The following is a 20,215-nucleotide window of genomic DNA, read 5'->3' on the forward strand; positions in this document are numbered from 1 at the left end:
TTTCTTGCAAAGCTCTCTATAATCTTCCTATGTTATTTCTTAAAGATGTATTTGCATTTTATGTTGAATGTTTAAAAATTGTTTTCCTATAGGACCTAGCTGGTGCAGCTCAGTTGGTTAGAGTGTCCTCCTGTGCACTGGAAGGTTGCAGGTTTGATTCCGGTCAGGGCACATACTCAGGCTGCGGTTCAATCACAGGAGGCAACTGATGGATGTGTCTCTCTTACATCAATGTTTTACTCTCTCTCTATCTCCCCCGCCCTCCCTCTCTAAAAATCAGTTAAAAAATGTTTTTCTATAAAATCACAATAGTTGTAAAACAAAAGGGTGTGAAATTCCATAAAGTAATTGACAATTGAATCCTAACATATTTACCATGGTGGTAACTAAGTACATAGAAGTCACAAAAAGGCATTATACATTTGAGGGAGGGAGGGAGGGAGGAAGGGAGGAAGAGAGAGAGAGAGAGAGAGAGAGAGAGAGAGAGAGAGAGAGAGAGAGAGAAACATCAATAATGAGAGAGAATTATTGATTAGCTGTCTCCTGCATACCCCCTACTGAGTCTGCAACCCAGGCATGTGCCCTTGACTGGAATCAAATCCGGGACCCTTCAGTCCACTGGCTGACACTAACCTCTGAGCAAACTGGGTAAGGCAGGAACCATCCTTTAACTCTGCCTAGTATATTCCAGGCTTTCCAAGGGATTTGGATGTGCAATCTCATTTATTCCTTTGATGTGTCTAGATTATTATACAGTCTTACAAACCAGAAAGATGAGACACCAAGAGGCTGATCTGTAGACATTTGGGCACCTGGAGACAGAGATTATAGGCAAAAGAATACACTAGAAATACAAGGCTTAAAAAGATGAAAAAAAGATCAGGGCAAGACTCCTGGGAAAATTAATATATTTATGCAACCTTACACAGAACTGGAATTAAAGCTAAATACACAGGATCAGGGATAATGCATTACCAAACACGGTTTCAGAGAGCCATGAGTCTTTAAGCCAGACTGAATAGTAGAGTTCTTTCTCTGTACACAGTCAGTTTGTCAAGACTTGGGAGAGGTGACTGGTTTTCAAATATCGTAAGCTTAAGGAAAGGTCACAAAGCGTAGAAAGAAACAGGGAAGCATTCAAAGGAACAAAATAAGTCTCCAGAAAGATTCTGACTTGCTTGCAAAGGATTTAAAACAGTTGCCTTAACTATGTTCAATGAACTAAAAGAGAACGTGGACAGACAGCTAAATGAAGCCATGAACAAAATGAGAATATAAACCAAGTAATAGAAGTTATTAAAAAAAATAAAAACAAACTCAACCAAACAAAAATTCTAAAGCTGGAAAAATACAATAACTGAATTGAAAAATTCACTGGAGGGTTCAACAACAAACTTAAACAGACAGATGACAGAATCAGCAAACTTGAATTCAGTCATTTGAAATGAACAAGTTAGAGGAGCATAAAGAACAAATGTTGATGAGAATGTAGAAAAACTGAAGCCCTTTGCACTGCTGTTGGAAATGTAAAATGACACAGCTGCTGTGGAAAACAGTATGGTAATGCTTAAAAAAATAGAATTCCCATGTAGCTCAGCAATTCCACTTCTGGGTTATACCCAAAAGAATTAAAAGCAGAGTCTCAAAGGGATATTTGCACAACTATGTTCATTGCAGCCTTGTTTACAGTATGCAAAGGGTGAAAGCAACCCATGTATCCACTGATACAACAGAATATTATTCATCCTTAAAAAGGAAGGGAATTCTGACACATGCTACAACGTGGATGAACCTTGAGGACATTATGCTAAGTTTAAAAAGCCAGTCACACAAACACATGTATCATACAATCTCTCTTATATGGGGTTTCTAGTGTAGTCAAATTCACAGATACAGAAAGTACAATGCTGGTTCAAGAGGGGAATGGGATTTATTGTTCAATGGATGTACTACTATTGTATAATCTTGTGGGGGTTTTTCAAGAAGAAAAATTCTGAATATTTGCTGCACAATAATGTGCACAAAATATATTTAACACTATTGAACTATACACTTAAAATGGTCAACATGGTAAATTTGTTATGTATATTTACCACAATAAAAAATATAAAGATGTATAGATTCATTTATTAGTTATTTCTAACTGTATGTTAGAAATTGTTAGGTTAGGTGGCTCAGGAGGCGGCAAAGGAAATAAAGAGAGTTGGTCAGAAAAGGAAGGAAGGAAGGAAAGTTTATTCTGCGTCCCCGGGAGACCCAAGTACCCCCAAGGACAGGGCACGTGGATTCACACCAACAGGGAGGGGGGCGCTTTTTTTATACTGAGGTTTTGTGAGGGCAGGAGGGGGAAGGGGGGGGGGGCCTGAGCTGAGGAATTTTCTGCTGCAGGGATCATCAGGGCATTCAACTAAGGAATTCTCTGCTGCAGGGGATGGGCGGGGGTATTCAGAAAGAAGCCAGTATCTGTGTAGGGGTATGTGGATTAAGGGAGAAGAAGCCAGTATCTGTGTCTGGCACATTGATCTGTGAGAAATTCCAGGGGAAGTCCATTGTCTCATCACATGTCTGCATGTATCAGATCCTGGGCTCTCTCTGACCTAACAGAAATAACTAATAAATTATTTATATATCTTCTAAATAATTTACTACAATTTATAAAAAACCTGAACAATACTTCATAATTGTCACAAGCTATTTCACAAAGGCTTGAAGGTATATAATATATCTTTGTTTCCAAATTTTTGAATCTCTATTTCACCTGGAAATCTGTAATTGTTTTTCAGACACTGGTGACTTTTTAAAGGCCATTCAAACTTGCCCTTTTTCTTATGGAATTCTTACATTCTGATTGTTTTCCTTTATTCATTATACTTAACCAAACTGACATACATATCTCAACTTTAAATAGCGAGTGCTTTACTCTAGCTTACCTCTTTTTGTTTATCTTTATCACTCACTAGTCACTCAAAATATTTGAATTTCAATGCTGGAAAGTTTTCCTGTGTGTGTGATTAAATGTTATGTGCATGACTATTGCTAGGCCCTTTAGCTTTATTTAGATCATTTTCACTTTCATATTTAAATGAAAAGAATCCTGATTCCTCCTCACACACAGAGTTGAAAGCCCAGCATTTTTGCGACAACAATGAGGAGTCTCATGCCATTGTTTTTCCCAGCCCCATTTTACTCTGGCTTCCTGGTAATGCTGAGTTCTCTCGATCTGTGGCGTGTGTCACCTCCTGCTCTGCGCTCTCTGCTCTGAATGGAGGCAGGTGACCAAGGCTGTACTCACCTTGATTTTCACAAAATCGTGGTTAGAAAGCAATTCCACGCAGCAGATTTTACAGCTAACTTAGAAGTCACCCCATCTGCTCTGAAGTGAAGGTTCATTGTTGCTCTTTTTTAAACACTCCTTTGGCAGTTCCTGCTCAATGGAATTTACTCCTGTGAACATTTCCTCCAGCCTTTCTGTCCTGGCAGGAGGCGGTCCCTGCTCCTCACATGTTTCCTCCTCTGGCCTCTCCTCCTCATTTATCAGGTCCCCACACCTTCAGTCTAAATCCTACAAGCATTTCCTCCCCCCGTTTTTTGAAATTTTTTTGCAATGCCCAATCATTTCAAAACGCGAAAGTACAATATACATGTAGACAAGTGCACCAAGCGTCAAAGCAGTGGTTCTCAACCTTCCTAACGCCGCGACCCTTTCATACCGTTCCTCATGTTGTGGTGACCCCCAACCGTAAAATTATTTTCGTTACTACTTCATAACTGTAATTTTGCTACTGTTATGAATCTTAATGTAAATATCTGATATGCAGGATGTATTTAGGCGACCCCTGTGAAAGGGTCGTTCGACCCCCAAAGGGGTCGCGACCCACAGGTTGAGAACCGCTGCTTTAAAGTATAGCTCAATGAATTACCATGAAATGAACACATCTGTGTGGCCACCACTTAAGTAAAAAAAAAAAAAAAAAAAAAAAAAAGAGCATTATCAGTCCCTGAAAGCTTGCATTATGCCCAAATTCCTCAACCTTTTTTATTTATCCATATTAACATATGACTCCAAAGTATTTTCTATATTTTGTATTCTATCTCTCTGTTCCACTCTGGATATTTTGATCTTATCAAGTTTCCAGTTAAGGAAATCTCTCTTCGGTTGTGTAATCTATTAAACCCACCCCTGAGTTTTTAATTTGTGTTTATACTTTTCAGTTTTGAGTTTGCACCAGCTCCTGTTTATAGCTCCACAGTTTACAGTGTTCTGTCAAATGCTTACTCTCATATTTTAGTCCCTTTGGCATATTAAGTGATATCTTCTTTCTTCTGTATCTCCTGTGGTTGTGTTTATATGTCATCTTGCTCCTGTTGGTTTTCACTAACGTGGCCTTCTTTTCTTCTGTGCCTGGTGTTTTTGATGGGTACTGGACATGGAATAGGGAAAAACCGGGAGCTAATTGGAGGGCCCGGGTGATCTCCTCTTTCTCTAGGGAACAATGATGTTTGCTTCAATGAGGCACAGCTGTGGTATGAGCTAATCTTAATCCAATCAGTACTTGAGGTGATTCGAGCTGGCTTTTCGGTTTTGATTATGGAATTCCAGATCAGCCTTCCTTACACGTCCACCTTGTGTTTATCAAACCAGTTCTTAGTCGTGGCTCTAAACACATTTTCCCTCCTTGTATTCCGTGGGTCTTTTGAAACCTCTGGTCAGTTTCCCAGTCTCAGCATCTGCTTCCGATTTAGTAGGAACACCTCTAGAGGAAATGTTGCCCTCAAAGCTGGGTTAACCTCTCTGGGTTCTCTTCTCTCCTGTCTGCTGTGTCAAAAGATAGTTCAGTTTGTCCTGATTTTCTAGTTTCTCTCATTATGGAAGGTTGAACCATCTCATCTGCCAATGATTGAAACAAAACTCTTGCCCTTTCATTTCATACAAAGGTGCTCCTATCACCTACCTGGCTAAGGGTTCAGTTTTACTAATGTGATCTCCTTAATAAAAGGGTTGGGGGAGGAAACAATCATTTCAGACTTTTTAGCAGCAGTAAGGCTCTGAATTTCAGGTTTTCCTTGATCACTCCCACGCCCATCTAAGTGAAAGGTAGAAACATGGAGCTTTATTTTTCCATTGAGATGAATTATGACATCCATGCAAGAAGCAGTAAGAACTGTGTTTGTTCTACTTGTGGCCAGTAGAGAAATAATTTATTTTTCCTCCTGACAGATCAATGGTGAGTGTATCAAGGGGAAGGGTTGTATCTTAATGCTTATTTGTACATGCCATGCAATCAGTTGTTGTTGAATTAATAAATACACGAAATAAAAACTGAGCCAGTGCTATATGCTGAGAGCACCGTCGAAATAGCATTTTGAAGAGCTCCAGACCAGGAGCTGGAGATTATTCGATTGTTTTTGAAACGCTACGCACGAAGAACAAACATTTTCCTTTTTATTATGAAATAAAAGAGAAATCAGGAAAACAGGTAACTTGACAAGTAGAACATCTGATATCTGTCATGTGCGCATTCGCATCTTATGAGTGATATGTTACTAATAAGAACTTTTTTCCCTCTTCTTAGGCTCAATGAAAATTATATTTATTTTCAAATTATGTTAGGTATTTATTTCCACATCCTGATTTCATCAGGCATAAAGTTATAGAAGGAAAGATAATTTTCTTAAAATTTGGGGGAGTTTAATATAACACTTTATGTAGGTTGACTCATGCAAATGATGTTGAATATAATCTTGCTAAATGGACTTAAGCAATAAGTAGAAATATCTAACAGGTAAGCTGATGAAAATAATATATGTGAAAGCATGTGAAAAGAATAAATCTAAGACATTAATCTAAGCATAATTTCTGTTGCTAATATCCTACATATAGGTTGCTAGGCGCACTCTAATGAAATGAACATTATTTCAAACCTACTCAACTCAATTCATTTGTTATTTTTAAAGTCTTCAAATCAGAATTTGGATGCATTGACAGGCCTAGGGGTAAAATTATAGTGTTCTATCATTTTTTAGAGAATAGAAAAAAGTTCTAAAACGTGACAGTACTAAATGACATAGTACCCCCACTTAAGCTTAGGCTTGAACATGTTAAGTCAGTTATTACAGCTTGATTATGATAAGTATGACTCCCTATACACCTGAATTATCTTATGTTCTGTTTTAACTTCCTTTCCACTATGATATGCTAGTTTGAAGTTTATTTAATAACAAAGGAAATGCAGGGAGAGAATGCCAAGGTATGTAGTCACATGGTGTGATGAAGAGATGACCTGAGATTTTCTCTAGGATTTCTTCCAACTGAGATGTGATACTTGACGCAAAGAACTTGTTTTGGGGTATTATCTAACCCAAATTGAAATGAAAGATAATAGATAATTATAATGTTCTTTCCAGTTTTGCTATTTTAATATCCAATTCTATTATGCACAATAAAATTCCTTCCCCACATATAAATGTCATCTACTTAAATATTAAAAAATATTTCTTTTTCTATAGTGCTACAATGATTCATATTCTAAAAATTTGCTAAACCACCAATTTGTTGCTCTTTTTTTGGTTATTTTTATTCTCATGAGTAAAGACCTCAAGTAAAGAATCTGTCTCTAAATCTTCTTGTCCATATTCAGTTAACCTGAGTTATTAGTAAAAACACCAAATCTATCAAAAAGCAGATCCTCATTTCTTTCCATAAAAGGTATATTTGACAAAATTACAGTAACTTATTGAGTATTTCCATATGAAGAATATGAAAGTAGGTACTTATTCAAGCAATCATCTTTTCTGATTTAAAAATGCAGAAACTGCTAAATTATTTTCTTTTACGGTATTTATGGACATGTAATTTTCACAGACTAATTTTTTAAACACCCACCACCTGACAGAAGTTAAAAATAATCTGGAAGCATAGAAGGTGCTAAATGAAGTTGGTTTAAAAATGTTCTTAATTTCATAGGACATTATTTTATACTGGGGTATTAAGAGTCAGCTTTCTAGGTGGAAAAATTTGCTGGAAAATTTATCTAAAGATCTTTAATGATAAAACAGACAAGGAAATTTTGTGTAAAGATGGCAACGAAAGTCTTTAAGATTGAGGGAGGACTCTTCCCGTTCCTTCTTTGGTGACCGTAATTCTGCTGTCCCGTTTTCCAGTAACTGAAAAGCATTTGGGAACATATTTACTTTCTTCATCTCCCAAAACAAGTAAATGCAGTGTAGGGGGCCATTTTCAAATTTGTACAGGCTCTGATCCTTCCCTCCAGAGGAATCTATACCTGAAGAATATATTACCACACAAGGAAGGGTGAAACAGCTCCAGTTTGGTTCCCTGTGGGGCTCACAGAGACCCCTAGTGGTTGTAAGGTGAAGCACAGTTTGAAACCTGCCAGTATCATTCAGAGACCTTGCTTCAAAATCAGACGAACATGATAGTTTAATACCAGATTCCCCACTTTACAGTAACATGATGTTGGACAATTTACTTAATTTATCTGACCTCCCATTTCTTTGTAATAGATCGCCTTCAAAAAGGACTGTCAACAACTTAGCAAACGGCTCTGCTAACGTACAATATTAAAAAGTAGCACTTCGTTAGAAACAATTATTTTTAAAAAAACAACTTTGTCTTCAAAGATGGGCTGTACCAAAAAGCCTTCATAGTCCATTTGAATAGCCTTTATACAGCTTAGCTGGCAGGAATTGTTCTCACACGCGAAAACATTAATAACATACAGTAAATTTCCACCCATTTGCAAGCCTTTCTAGTAAGTAATAATGTAGTTGCTCTGTGATTTTAATTGCAAATTGTGCCCTCAGAACTCCTTTGTAAATATTTTCTTAGTATAGCACAGCAAGAGCATATGCATCAATTATGCCAGTCAGTAAAATATTTGCATTTAAGTAATATTATATGTGATAGAAGCAAACTAATTTCTCCACCAAAATTGTTGTCTTCACATTTTTCTGAGAAGCGTGGTCTTACTAAAGTCTTGATAACTTAACTCAAAGAGATACTGCTCTTGTAAAGAAGAGGACCAGTTCCAGGTGTGATATATGACTGGGTGACTAGACATTTTTGCTTTGCCCAGGACAGGTCTGATTTATGCCAGTTGTCTTGGTACAATTATTAATCGTGCTCTCTTTCATTCATGAAAGTGTCTGTGGCTTGAACAGTAAATTATATCATCATCATATCTATAACTGTAGTATCTAAACAAGATTAACCACAAAACACATATGAAGGTCTACATTCACAAATAATGATCTCAGGCTTAAAATCACAGTATACTTATCTAAAATTAAGCATTCCCTGGGAGAAATTATTTGAAAACCTTATGTCTGGTGAGAGTTTAATATCCAAAATGTATAAAAAATTAATAAAACTCAATAGCAAAACCAAAACAAAACAACAAAACCAAACACCACAAATGACCAAATTTAAAAATGGGCAAAGTACCTGAACAGACATTTTTCCAAAGAAGACATACAAATGTTCAAAAGGCACATGTGGATGAAATGATGTTGATGAACATTACTAATGCAATTCTGCTTTTTTATGTCTTCTTTATTTCAGCAATATTTTGTAGTTTTCAGTGTGCAAATTTTTGTCTCATTAAAATTTATTCTTTTGGATACCATTATAAATGAAATTGTTTTCTTATTTTCTGTTTGGGATTATTTATGCTACTGTATAGAAAAGCATCTGCTTTTATATTCTGCAATATTGCTAAATTTGTTTATTTGCTCTATTAGTAATTTTGTGGATTCTTAGGATTTTCTACATAGCATGTCATCGGCAAATAGAGATGATTTTACTTCTTCCTTTCCAGCAGTTTTTCTCTTATTTCTTTTTCACGCACGGCTTCTGTAGCCAGAGCTTCCAATATTATGTTGAGTATTAGCGGTAGAAATGGCATCATTGCCTTGTTTCTTATCTTAGAGTCTCTTACCACTGAGTGTGAGGTTCGTTATTTGGATATAACTTAATTTTAAAAACTAGCTATAATTTGTCCAGAAAAAAAAAATGAATGATGCTTAAAATGAAGTTGAAATATGTACAATATCAGTTTGAGAACTTGTTTTGTAGATTATCTAGATTTATCAAGGAAGAAAAATTAAGGCTTGGTTTCCAGGAAACAGGACTCAACAAACCATATCTGCAAAGATACCTCTTTGTGTCTGAGAAAGAATCAGATAACTTAACCTCTGGAAACAGCAATTGTTTTTTCCCATTTACATTTGTCATAAAATTTAATCTGTTAATGAGATTATAATGAAGGATGAATTATAGAAACAAAACACAACCCCCCCCCCCCCTGCGCCACACACACACACACACACACACACACACACACAGGCACACAAAACAAGGAAGATCCATGTCCTTAGATTAAACATACTTTGAGAAAGCCTTTCTCAGAAGTTATTGGTGGAACGTCTGATAAGAGCAACAGACAATGGAACAAATTTTTTTTTTTAATTTTTTTAAATTAAATCTTTATTCAGATTATTACAGTTGTTCCTCTTTTTCCCCCCATAGCTCTCCTCCACCCAGTTCCCACCCCACCCTCTGCCCTTACCCCTCCCACTGTCCTCATCCATAGGTGTACGATTTTTGTCCAGTCTCTTCCTGCACCCCCACATTCCTTTCCCCCCAAGAATTGTCAGTCCACTCCCTTCCATGCCCCTGGTTCTATTATATTCACCAGTTTACTCTGTTCATCAGATTTTTTATTCACTTGATTTTTAGATTCACTTGCTAGATATGTATTTGCTGTTCATAATAGTTATGTGGCTGCTACTGTCAGCATTCAGTAGTTCATCCCTGCACACTCTTCATGGGGGCTTGCCCACCTTGCCTCACAGACTATGTAGTTCAGCAAAGAGCGGACAGTGGAATATTTTCTCTCTACCTTTGGACTGTCACAGAGCAAAACCAGAAACAGTCCTCACTGGAGGGAATGAAGAAAATCAACTGCAGTTCTTTTAATTTATTAAGTAAAATATTTGGTTTTGCCTAAGCTAAGAAAATATAAAAGAGAGCAGCATTTTAAAAGATAATTTTATCAGCAGTGGGGCAATACATCTTTGAAGAAATCCTCCCTATTGCCTTATCACAGGTTTAATGAAGCTAATTTTTATGCCTCTAGTTAGTTTTCCCTTCCTAGCTTTATTTATGCAGAGAAAAGACTGAAGAATTAAATACATGTCTGCGTTAAAGAACATAAGCTCCAGCTAAAAAGAAAAGTTCATGTTTAACTGTTTGGATGTTTGGATGTGGAAGAAGATGACCTCTCTCAACCATCCCAATCCTAAATTCTGCAATTTAAGAAATTGCCATTGTGCTTAACTGTGTGGTAGGCTCCAATTAGCCATCCTGTGGGGACCTTTGTGAACCTTGCACAATTTATGCAAACTTGTAATGAGAGTTAATAAGGAGTTGGGAAACTACTTTATCTGGCAGGAGGAAATTCATTTTAATAACACTAGAGTAATGCAGTTGCCTTAATTGCCCGAGCAATGTCATTTAAAGTTAACCAACTACATGGACACACAAGCCACTGCAGAGAAAATAAAGACGGAGTACATATTAGACTGACATGATTCCCAGCAGGCCAGATTTAGACCATCTGTGTAATGAATTGATTGCTAAGTTTTCAGTTTAAGTGTCAAGACATAAAATGAAAATAGTGACACCTTGAGTAAAATATGGTTCTAGGATGTCTATTTTATACAATCTATGCCTTCTTCCTGACATACCACTATGTGTCTGTATGTATGTAAAGCTAGTATATTTATTACTTTCATGTACACATATATAGTTCTGTCTATATAATACATATGCATATATTAGTCATCAACTTCTAAAAACTGATTAGTGTATGAGTTGTATGAAACAGACTTACCATATCATGTTGGGTAAAATGAAATAATACTGTCAAAAATTGATATCCTATTAATAATAAATGAAAAATAAATTTTTTCTCATATAGGAACTTAAGTTTCATTTTGAATCCAGACTAAATATAGAAAGGTGGAAGAAAGCAAATCACAGAGTAGAGATATTTTAAATTATTGTTTTGTCATTGCTATTGTCACTGTCACATGGTGAGTGGAAATAACTTCTGAGTGCCATTCTATAGGTTGATTTTGATCAGATGATGGTGAGAGCTATGGTGGTGATGCTATAGTAAGTAAAAGACCCAAATGATTGGTGAAGTAGACTTAGTCAGGAAGGTGCTTAAGTTTGAGTGTGACCTGATCTGGACCTAAAATGATTGGTATACTTAGAATCATCATAGAAAAACTTAGAAATCATACCACTCAGAATGAATTAAAAACACTATTTTTATGTTTAATTTTTCAAAGTGGAAATAGCTTAATTTCCTTTCTTATTATAAAAGTAAAGATCATATAAAAATAATAAGGGTAGAGAGGCTGTGAGTTTGGTGTGTATGTATAGAAATGTTATATTCTAGACCATTTATACATGAACTCTACAATTATGAATATAAAATAATTATTAATCAATTGGAAAATTATATATAGGCAAGGTTATCCTAATTCAAGCATATTGTTCTTATCTAAAGTGTACACAATTACACTGTGTTGGAGCAGGACACATAGCTGAGAATGTGGCATAATTATCCAGGACTAGAGGCCCAATGCATGAAATTGTGCATGGGTGGTGTCCCTCAGAGTGGCCTGCGGAGATTGGGCCCCAGCTTGCACCCCCAAACTCGCAGCCCCGCAGCCTGGCATCCCCGCATCCCAACCTGGAACCCCACCTTGGCCTGGCACCGCCCCCTCACCTGCTCCACCATCCTGCCTGCAGGGTGATTGATCTGGGCCAGGCCCCCCACCTGGCTCCCTTAGTGCCTGGAAGCCAGGTGGTGGTCCTGCCCCCCACCTCCCACCGCTGCTGGTCGCCAACTGTGGGACCATCGTCTGGGCGATTGGGCCCCTGCTCGCATCTGCCTTGGCCTGGAGTCACCTGCTCAGCTGCTCCACCATCCCACCGTGGTCTCACTTTTGTCAGGGCCCATCGGGGCCAGCAGCGCCTCCACTGCCACCTGCTGCCAGTGGTGCCTCACCAACACTCGCCATGTCCCGTGCCACCCCCTGATGGTCAGCCCACGTCATAGAGAGCGGTCAAACTCCTGGTCTCTGGGTCAAACTCCCAGGTGAACAACTGCCCAAGGGGACAATTTGCATATTAGGCTTTTATTATATAGGATTGAAAGAAGGGCAAGTTCCCATCTCAAAAAAGATCTCCTTAGGGACCCCAGATTTATGGACAGCAATTTGAATGAGTGAATAAAAGTCATCTGAAATTGTCTAGAAGCATTACCTTCTACTCTTATACACATAAATCTTCAATTCATGAAGTTGGAGCATTCCTGCCTATGGCCTTGTATGACCGGGTACTGGATAACACTTTACCTGGGCCATGAGTATCTGATAAATTTTGTGAAATATTTATCCTATATATGTAGAGTAGTAGGTCTAGAATAAAATCACAGATGAGTTTAAGAATATGGTAAAACCATAAATTCTCTCCAAGGTATAATACATACCTGTACATTCACACAAAACAGTGCATAAAATTTGGGGTGTTAACAGCCTTCCTTAAATTAATTTATAGATTTTTAGATACAGGGTCAAGAACCTTTCATAAGGAACTTTGATCTAGAAAACAAAGAGGCACTTTTTTAGTTTCTGTCATGTATGTGAAATGTTATATTCATTCAATCAATATTTTACTTTTGCCATGGCTCAATTCCGAGGTGACTGTTGCATGTGTCTGTTGATTAAATTTATGTATCAGCCTCTGGGAGATTATACCTATTCCTGAAAGATTTAGTAGCTCTGCAGTCTTTGTAATGAGGTGGATTCTAAGGCACCTATGGGATCAATGGAGAAAGTTCTGAATAGGAATGTTGCCCACAGGTTGTAAAGTACACTTCAGCCCTGGTGGTATGGCTCAGTGGTTGAGCGTTGACATATAAACCAGGAGGCCACGGTTAGATTCCCACTCAGGGGATCTACCTGAGGTTGCTGGCTTGAACTCCAATAGGGGGCATGCAGGAGGCAGCTGATCAATGATTCTCTCTCATCATTGTTTCTATCTCTCTCTCTCCCTCTCCCTTCCTCTCTGAAATCAATAAAAATATTAAAAATAAATAAAGTAGATTTGAACAAGGAACATATAAGAGGTCACCTCTATTGTCTATCTATGAAGGATTATTCATGAAGCACTCCTACAGATTCCATCAATGGAGGGGAAGCTGTAGCCAGTGGTGCTAGAAATTTGTTAAATTAGATTTTTTTCTTTTGCCTTTTTGGCTATATTCCTGGATATTAGGAGAATTCCCAGACAGCATACTAGAGAATAAAATTTTGCCTTTAAAATAGCCATCTTTGAAATTATAAATTTAATGTCCATTGACTATAAAAGGAAATCTATAATGAATTTTAAATATCTCTGAAAGAATGATATAAGGGATTTCTGACTTTAATTGCAAGATTTGGAGTTACATTGACTCCCGACATTATCAGCTCTTGCTATGTTTTGTTGGGTTGTTTATTCTCACTTGGCTCCTCTCTGACTCAGTGGACTCTGTGATTAATGTTGGTCATTTATGTAAAGATGAATGAGTTTATAGATAATTCAAATATAGAAGAGTTACCCATGGACAGAATAGGTCCATATAAACACAGTTAAAGGCATGACCAAACTTAACTAATCATGGTAAATGTGCTAAGTGGTCAAGTGGGAAATTTAAATTACTATAGAACTATACATTTTAGAGGAAAAAGACTAAACAAATACAATTTTGGGCATTTCTGACAATGTACAAATATAACACAAAAACCTAGGAGTTACAAAATGGAGAGCAAGAAACTACAGAAGAAGTCACAGTTAAGAAAACCAGCATGAGAGCAGAATACAGTAGAATAATCATATTGAATTTAAATATAACATGGTGACCTTTTTATTATATTTTAGATTTTTCAGTGAATAGGACCACAAAAAGCTGACAATAGTTTGGATTTCATCCACATACCATTTGGATTAACTTCTTATCTTCCCATTCTAATTTTCTCAAAGGCTACATTTTATACCTTTGCAGTCAAGTGCAAAAAGGTGATTAAAAGTCAACTAATAAAAAAAGGAAATTGGGGTGAATTGGTCTGAATTAAAAAACTAGGGAATTATTTGATTGCTCTTAATCAGATAATGGGAACTAGATTGTTTCTGTTTTCCCTTATTATAAAATAAGTGGAAGTCTATATATTTTATTTATAAGAATTTAAAAAGATGAGTTCCACACCTAATTTATTTTCAGATGTTGTCCTGATTGAAATTTATTAAAAGTTGGCTGAGTTGGGGGGTTTATTAAATGGTCTCTTGATATACCTGCTATTCCTCTGATACTCTAAAGTTACATTTTCTTAAACCTTTTAAAATATATAAATATTTTCTGTTTTTAAAGATAAATTATTTTTGGTGAAGTTAGTTGTACATTTGTCTAACATTAAGGTTACTAATATAGAGGTCAAACTCTATCACTTTAAAAATCATAATATATTTGAATATTAATATATATTTTCAGAATTATTCCTCTCCTTAAATTTTATAAGACAGCTGAAGGCTGACCAAGTCAACATGTTTAGAGGACAAGTCTTAAAATTAATTATAATGAAAATAGCTATTTTTAATAATACAGGTTTGGTCTTCTATTCTGTTCACCAATGACAAAGAAAAATGATCTGAATTTTTGAAAAGCTGTATATATATCTCTACCTGCATGTATATTTATATAGCTATACATTTTATTTGCATATTTAATTACATATATAAATTTATCTACATACGTATGTGAATGTGTACATTATATATATTTAAAGATAAAAGGAAAATGGAGTATAAAATGAAACTCTCTAATCAATAGTTCATGAAAATATATTTTTTCAAATCTAGTCATATTATTTTAAAATCAAACCCAAGAGCATGGATATATATAGAGTTGAGAATAAGTGAAAATTATTTTTGAGTAATAAATATACAAAAGATGACTAAATGTTGCCCGCTGAATTAATGAAATAGCTAAAAGCACAAGAGAGATATTTAGAAACACACTCAATGTTTTAAAATACCTGCTGATTTTATTTCAAGGAAAATATATCTTTATACTTAGAAGAAGATGATAGCATTCAGAGAATGTCAATTATAATCCTGATGGGATTCTAGAATGGCATGTAATTATATCAGTAGGAAAGGACCATGTGGAACCCATTATTTAGGCCTAAGCTTGGAAGTAAAAGAAGTGACAGGGTGAAAGCTAGTTGTAGGAGATAGTAGTCAGGAATTTCATTTTTGTGTAGTCAATCTCTTATGCTGATAGAGATATATAAGGAAAAAAATTACAGTGTTATATGCAAATTGAATATAAATTAAAATTATTAAGTTTTTGACTATCAGATATTAGATTTAAAATGGTGGAAAGTTATCTTTTGAGAAAACTTACACAAAAGAGTTTTATAAGTGGGAAGATTGTCAAGCTTTAGTTTGTAAGACTTGTAAATTTAATATGTTAAACCCATAATTCAAAATCATTCAAAAATCAGGATTTTTTTTCTCACTATCTGCCATATGTCAGATATTTTAAAAAATGAATGATAATGTTAATAGTATGTAATTTGAAGAGAATAAAATAATATGTAAATAATATTTATTTTTTAATCTAAGTTAATTATTCCCATATAAGTGAGCTTCCAACTAAAATTATCCAGATTTTACAACACTTAGTTATCATCAATTTATGTTTTTCTGTTTCCTTCCTTCCTTCCTTCCTTCCTTCCTTCCTTCCTTCCTTCCTTCCTTCTTGGTGTGTGCTATGTATAGAAATTTTATATTCTAGATCATTTATACCTGAACTCTATAGTTATGAATATAAAATAAATATCAATCAATTGGAAAATTATATATATATATATATGTATATATATATATATGCAATGTTATTCTAATCCAATCATATTTTTCTTATCTAAAGTGTACACAGTTACATTGTGTTAGAGCAGGACACATAGCTGAGAACTTGGCATGTAAAGCTATTATATTTATTACTTTCGTGTACACATACATAGTTCTGTTTATACATATGCATATATTAGTCGTCAACTTCTAAAAACTGATTAGTGTATGAGTTGTCAGAAACAGACTTACCATATCATGTTGGGTAAAATGAGATTATAATGAAGGATGAATTGTAGAAACAAAGCACAACACACACGCACACACACACACACAAACACACACACACACACACCAGACACACAAAACATATTTTTAAATTTGTTATGGGCTGAATGTTTACATTCCCCCCAAATTCATACATTGAAATGTAATCCTCAATGAGATGGTATATGGAAGTGGGGACTTCGGGAGGTAATTAGGTCAGGAGGGTGGAGCTTTCATGAATGAAATTAATGCCCATATAAAAAAGACCCCAGAGACTTTGCCCACTCTCTTTTTGTCATGAGAGGACACAATGAGAAGTCTACAACCCAGAAGAGAAATACCACCAGAACCTGATCATGCTGGCCTGGTCTCAGACTTCCAGCCTCCAGAACTCTGAAGCATACATTTCTGTTGTTTATAAGATACCCAGTTTATGGCATTTTGTGCAGCAGTATGAACTAAGACATATTTTCAAACTGAATGATTCATTTACTAAAATTCAAAACCAAGCACAACTAATCTATGGTGTTAGAACTCAAGATAGTGGTTATCTTTGATAGGAGGAGGGGTTATAATTTGGGAGGTGGCCATAAATACAGCTTCTTGGACTAGGATATATTCTTGTTCAATTGAATCATATAATTCTTGACATAATCAGAGGTTAATGGATTAATTTCATCTAATTAGCTGAGCTATATAACTCTGACTCAACAAACATTATTTGAGAGTCCAATATGTACAAGACATTGAACTGGGCTTTGGTTTTAGGACATCACAGATGACAGACACTGTCCCTATCATGAAGTATACAGTCTAGTGACAACTACACAGGTCCTTACAAGGCAGTGGGATCTGTGCACGTGAGAAGCAACAGTTGTCCCCAAACTTGGATATGGCATAGAATTAAGCAAAAACTTTCTGTATGAAGTAACATTTATGTTAGAGCTTGAAAGATTGGTAGGATTTTCTTTGAAAAGAAAAAAAAAAGAAATGTGTTCCAGTACAATAACAGAAACATAGATCTAGAAATGAGACTGCTTTGGTCCAGAAACTGGAATTTGCTTAAGATGTAAGTGCTCAAGACACAGAAATATTCATTCTTCTCATTTTCTCTGCAACTAATTTGCAATTTGTTCTTGAGATATTTTGTAAATTGCAAATGTATAATAAGTCTTTTATTTTCAGCTACTGGGTGTGTTTTTTTTTAATCCTCACCCAAGGATATTTTTGCCATTGATTAGAGAGAGTGAAAGGGAGGAAGGCAGAGGGAGAGAGGGAAAGAGAGAGAGAGAGAGAGAGAGAGAGAGAGAGAGAGAGAGAGAGAGAGAAAGAGAGAGAGAGAGAAACACTGTGTGTGTGAGAGAGAAACAATATGAGAGAGACACATTGACTGACTGCCTTGTGCACACTTCCAGACTGGGTCAGGGAGCCAACTCACGACACTGGTCTTTGGGCCGATGCTCTAACCATTGAGAAAACTGGCCAAGGCAGCTACTTTATTGACTGAATTTTTTCAGGCTAAGCTAATGTAATGGAAAGAGAAAAAATGTATTTATCTGATATGCAATACTCTGGAGTTTGGTGGTGGTGTAAATCAAGAAAGCGGGTCTGATTCCAGAAAGATTTCTAGCAATCTAGTTTCCATACCTTATTGTTCTCAGCATGTTGTCCTTATCTTCATTTAACATTAACTCAGTTCCTTGTCTACCTTCTAGTTCATGGGAAGAAAGATAGATCAAGATGGAGGCAAACAATTTTCATTTGAAAGAAATGATGAAGAGGTTTATAGATCACTCCCATTCATTTTTCATTGGTGATAACATGGTCATCCATATACACTTAGCTGCAAGGGAGGCTGGAATGTGTACTTTCTAGCGGGATGGCCCTGTGCCCAGCTAAAACTCTATTACTATAGAAGGGCTGAATGGACTTGGGGAAAATGAGCAGCCTATCACAACTATTCATTTCTAAAGCCCCTTTGTGATTGTGAAAATAGATCATGAATCCAACACAGGTTAATAGCTAGGAGATCATGAGAGGTTTTTTTATGTCATAATTAATGTTTCTATATTATTTAAAAATAATTTAAGGCCATTTATGAGTTGTAATCAAAGGAGTGGCACTATCACATTTTCATTTTAGAAAAGTACTCTCTGGATGCAGAGGGAAGGAAACCAATTTTGAAGCACTGGAAAGAATCTGATTGAGATACAATGGTGACTTGGACTAAAAGAATTTGTAGTGAATACAGGAGGTAAAATATAAAGAAATCAATGAGATGAAATGGTTAAATACATGCTCATCAATAATATCTGAGGGTAGAAAATTCAGGGGCAAACAATAATGAAATCAATGCTAGCTGCATAAAATTGTGACTTTCAGTACATATAGGGTTATTAGTTAGAAGAGAGTGAAAAAGATGAGCTTAATGTTGCACACATAAAATTGCAATCACTGTGCTAATTAGGCAAAATTGTGTGGATAGATTCATCCCAATGGCATCTGTTCAGAACTCTGTTTTGAAGTAAAACTAGAATGGGATTCTAAGGAAAACCAACAATCAAGGGAAGACAGAGAAAGTGAAAGCTGTATTCACTGACAGCCATTTGTCTATAACAATTTATCCTATTCACCTAATCCCAATTGACCAAATACTACTTCAAGGAATAGCACATCACCATTCACTGATTCCCTGTGCTGCTGATTTGTCAAACTCAGTTTGCTAAAAGTGTTGTCCATTTTCTACCCGTAGTATATAGCAATTTAATTTTCTTGAAGCTATTAAAAGAATTAGTTTTTGGTGAATTGCTGAGCAAACAAAATTATTATGTGATTTGAAATTGGGGCGGGGGGGGAAGCAAACTAGGAGAGTGCAGTGTTAGGGATTTACATGGAGAGAGCATTTCATTAGGGAAGGTATGCTCAGCAGTATGAAATGTTCAGGATATCTTGATGTGTCACAGAGAACAGGAATTACTTAAGGCTTCTCTTTGCATATTAGTATTGTTCCTGAGGTTACTATGAAAGTTCCTTTTAAAGCACTTTAGCTTAAAGACAAGTGTTGGGTCCAAAAGCACTGGTTGCAGGAATTCATAACCCTTTAATGGTTTTATCAACCAGATTGGTCCACTGCCACTCTCAACCTCAGCTCCCTCTGATACAGGGCGAACTGGAATTCTGCTGAGGCAGTTCTTTTATTCACCTATGTTGAGTGGAAGTCTATGATTCCATAGGCGTCTATCTTATAGACACTTGTCAATTTTTAAATAAAACTCTTCCCTATTTTCCAGTACTTTTACATTCACATTCTTACATCATTTCAATGGGATTGCATTTTCAGTGCATTTCTTTCCTTTTTTAGATCCATGTCTCTATCTGGTATCAGTTCACTTGTGCCTAAAGGGCTTCCTTCAACATTTCTTATAGCGTATGCAGTCTGCTGGTGGTGAATCCTTTCAGCTTTTGTATGTATGGAAATATATTACAATTTGATTTTAGAAATATATTTTTACTGAGTTTAGAATTCTAGGTTGAAATTATTTTTCTTTCAGCATTTTAAAGATGTTGCTCTATTCTTTTCTTGTTGGTATTTTTTTTCAACAAGCAATCAATGTTTTCATTATCTTTGTTTCTCTATACATAATAAATATTTTCTTCTGGATGCTTTCAGATCTCTTGTTTTTGAGTAAATTGATTATGATGTAAACTCTTGGTGTAGTTTTTTTTTCATGTTTCTTTTGGTAGGGGTTTGCTGAACTTCTTAGATCTGTCAGTACAGGTTAATTTTTATGCTGGATATCAATAAGGTGAGGAACTTCCCATTTGATGGTTGCCTTTTTTTCGTGAAGTAGGAGGTCATTTATCTATTGAGAATGAGGTCATAAGTGGTGAGTCAGATGTTTAAAGAGATGAAAAATATATACTGTGAAAAATATGAGAGTTTTGTTGGCATTGATAACT

Source organism: Myotis nattereri (genome assembly GCF_964212035.1).
Source record: "Myotis nattereri genome assembly, chromosome: 2".
Taxonomy (NCBI): Eukaryota; Metazoa; Chordata; class Mammalia; order Chiroptera; family Vespertilionidae; genus Myotis; species Myotis nattereri.